Source organism: Peromyscus californicus, unplaced genomic scaffold (assembly GCF_007827085.1).
Source record: "Peromyscus californicus insignis strain IS unplaced genomic scaffold, ASM782708v3 Scaffold_5__1_contigs__length_169319896, whole genome shotgun sequence".
NCBI classification, from domain to species: domain Eukaryota; kingdom Metazoa; phylum Chordata; class Mammalia; order Rodentia; family Cricetidae; genus Peromyscus; species Peromyscus californicus.
In genome coordinates, this window is record NW_026294573.1 from 46,205,571 (window position 1) to 46,208,953 (window position 3,383).

General features: G+C 36.0%; 1 pseudogene; it reads left to right on the top strand.

The window, feature by feature from the left end:
* The first annotated feature begins 2,329 nt into the window (after positions 1–2,329).
* On the top strand, positions 2,330–2,912 carry LOC128096980 (peptidyl-prolyl cis-trans isomerase A-like; annotated as a pseudogene).
* Positions 2,913–3,383: the final 471 nt, after the last annotated feature.

Here is a 3,383-nt window from a genome sequence, read left to right on the forward strand (position 1 = left end):
TTCTAACCCAAAATCTGAAATTAATAGTTCTCAGTCTTGAACCCACTCACCAAAGGAATCTTATAAATGTCTAATGCAATATCCTGACTTCACATAAGATCCACTAAAACGGAATATCTTGGTTTCACTTTCAAATTGCTTTTCCAAAAAGAGTAGTTTAGAAGCAGATATGTAGTGTTGCTATATAGGGAGAAAAGAAAAAAGGGAGTTTTTGAGGGGGGAGAGTAAAGAAAGGGTTCATTTAGAAGGCAAAGTATTTAATACCACGTTTACATCTTAATGGGAAGAAAGGAGTGTAAATGGAGGCTTTTTTCTGTCCCACCCTGTCCTGTGGCCATTTGTAAATAATCATTCAGAGGCTTGATACTAATTACTTATAAATGCTTGGCCTATTGTTCAGGCATATTGCTAACTAGCTCTTACAACTTAAATTAATCCATTTCTATTTAATCTATATTTTGCCATATGGCCATGGTGTTACCGGTCTACTGGCATCTTGCTCCTTGGGTAGCTGGAAGGTGTCTCCTCGACTCTGCCCTTCTTTTTCCCTGTTTTCAGTTTGGCTTCCCTGCCTAGCTATATTCTGCCTTGCCATAGGCCAAAGCAGCTTTATTCATCAACCAATAAAAGCAACACATACTCGCAGTGTACAGAAGGACATCCCACGTCAAAGGAGGAGACATATCAGTGATGGAAGAGAGGACACAGATGCTGAGGTGAGTCTTCACGCAGGGTTAGGGTAAGGATCCAGCATTAAGGGGACAGGGGCAGCATGGACAAAATGGCAGGCGCCATCTGTACTAAAGGAAGAAAGGCAGAGCACGGTGGCTTAGATGCTGTGGGAAGAATGTGTTCCGCGGCTCTGCTTCCAACGAAATGAGAAGGAAGTTCCTGAGGAAACAACTATGGGAAAGACAAGCATCTGGGTAGCTGTATTTAAAAATGAAAAAAAAAATGTAATGAAAATAAAAGTATCTATAGACAGAAATTCTGTAAATCATGAAAAGTACTATCAGTAACTTTATGTGAATAAATTTTAAAATGTAAATAAATTCTGGTATTAGATAAAATATTACTTAACACTGATCTGGAAAAACTGAAATTCCTTTAATGTGATCAAATACAAACCACTAAAAATTTATTGCGATAAAAAATAAATATATTTAAAAATAAGTTGTATCTGTTTTACTGGGCATAGCTATCATTTTTTTCAAAAGCTAGATACATATTTCACAGGATACTTCATAGGCTATGAAAATCAGAAGAAATTCCAACTCACTTTTGAAGATACAAACCTTGCTCCACAATCTAAAGAGGAACTCTGAAGAAAAACAAATTTTAGTCACTCTCCATTATGAAAAAGACTTAAAAATCTTAAATAAAGAGACTGTTAGCAACTAAAATTCAATGAGACATTAGAATAGTGTAATAACTAAGTTTTGGTTAAAATACATGCACATATATAATATACTTACATATGTTTAAATATATGCACAGGTTGACTTTAATTCCCAACTTTAAAAAATAAGACATTATTAAGACTGTGATTAAAAACAAAAAATAAAGCAAATATAATTTTCCAATGGGAATCATTATAATAAATCCCTTTAGGTACCAGGCAAAATAAATTCCTAATCTTATTCTCCTCAACTTTTCAACAAAGGAAGCCAACAACACAGGAAGACAGGAAAAATAATGACAGGTGTGTGGGGGGGGGGTCACAAATGACACACTTTCCTACACAGAAAATATAAAAGAATGTTCACATACACTCACAAAACTATTATGAGCATCCAACAAGTGTCCTAAGTACTAAATCACACTATGGATGATGTTACTCCTGATTTCTAGCCAAAACAATCAGAAAATACACTTTATGAATACTACTGCATAGTAATAGATAATATAATTACCTAGAAATAAACCAGCAGGATAGAGTTGATATCCTTTGGAGGAAAGTTACTAAGATTTATTAGAGTTTCCTCATAAGACTAAAATGAATTAAAAAATTTCACACTTGTTGTTGAGAAGTCTAAATACAAATTGTAACCTTCACTTTAATCTACACTCATTCATAAACTCCATTACTATAAAAATGTAAGCAATAAGCCCCAAACTGAACAAGCTAGTTATAAAATTCACATAAAAAAATAAGGGGCCTAGAGTAACCAAAATAAAAGATAAAAGAAAAAAATGAGTGAAGTAAAATTCGCTGCATCATCAAAATTGGACACTCTCTTCATAAATTATTAGGGTAAAGTTTTCTTAGTTAAGAGACAGTAATAGACTTTGCAGACGCCGCTGTTCCCTGCCACCACCTGCTGCAGCCATGGTCAACCCCATAGTGTTCTTCAACAATTCAGCTGATGGCGAGCTCTTGGGTCTTCTTCGAGTTATTTGCCCACAAAGTCCCAAAGACAGCAGAAAACTTTCGCACTCTGAACACCGGAGAGGAAGGATTTGGATATAAGGGTCCCCTCCTTTCACAGAATTATTCCAGGATTCATGTGCCAGGGTGGTGACTTAACACGCCATAATGGCACTGGTGGTGGATTCATCTACAGAGAAAAATTTGAGGATGAGAACTTAGTCCTGAAGCATATAGGTCCTGGCATCTTGTCCATGGCAAATGCTGGACCAAACACAAATGGTTCCCAGTTTTTTATCTGCACTGCCAAGACTGAGTGGCTGGATGGCGAACATGTGGTCTTTGGGAAGGTGAAAGAAGGCAGGAACATGCAGAAGGCAGGGAGCATTTTGGATCCGGGAATGGCAAGACCAGCAAGAAGATCACCATTTCTGACTGTGGACAACTCTTAATTCTTTTGACTTGCGGGCTTCCTACCCACCATACCATTCCTTCTGTAGCTCAGGAGAGCATCCCCACCCCATCTGCTTGCAATACCCTATAATCTCTGCTCTCACTGAAATTCTCTGATTTCCATATTCTCCTCATTCCCCTCCAAGTCTAACTCAATTGTAGAGTTAAGTTTATGATTATGAATAAAAACTAAATAAGAACTGTTAAAAAAGACATAATAATAAGATTAAAACATTCTAGGCTGGAGTGCAGCTCAGTAGTATGTATCTCCTGGCACTACAAGACCTGGGTTCAATACACAGCACCATAAAAAATTAAATAACTCTATACAGTATAAATGAATAACCATAATTACTTATATTAAGGACATTTCACTGTCTTTAAGTAAAAAATGTCTGTCTGACAAAATGTATCAGTAAATAAGACTTCAAACTACAGACCAGAAAAATATAATCATAATCAGTGTGAGTAAGCATTATTATCCGGAGCTTATAAATGTCTCTTATGGATATATACATGAAAGATAATTTAACAGAAAACCAGGATATGATATGAATTTTTG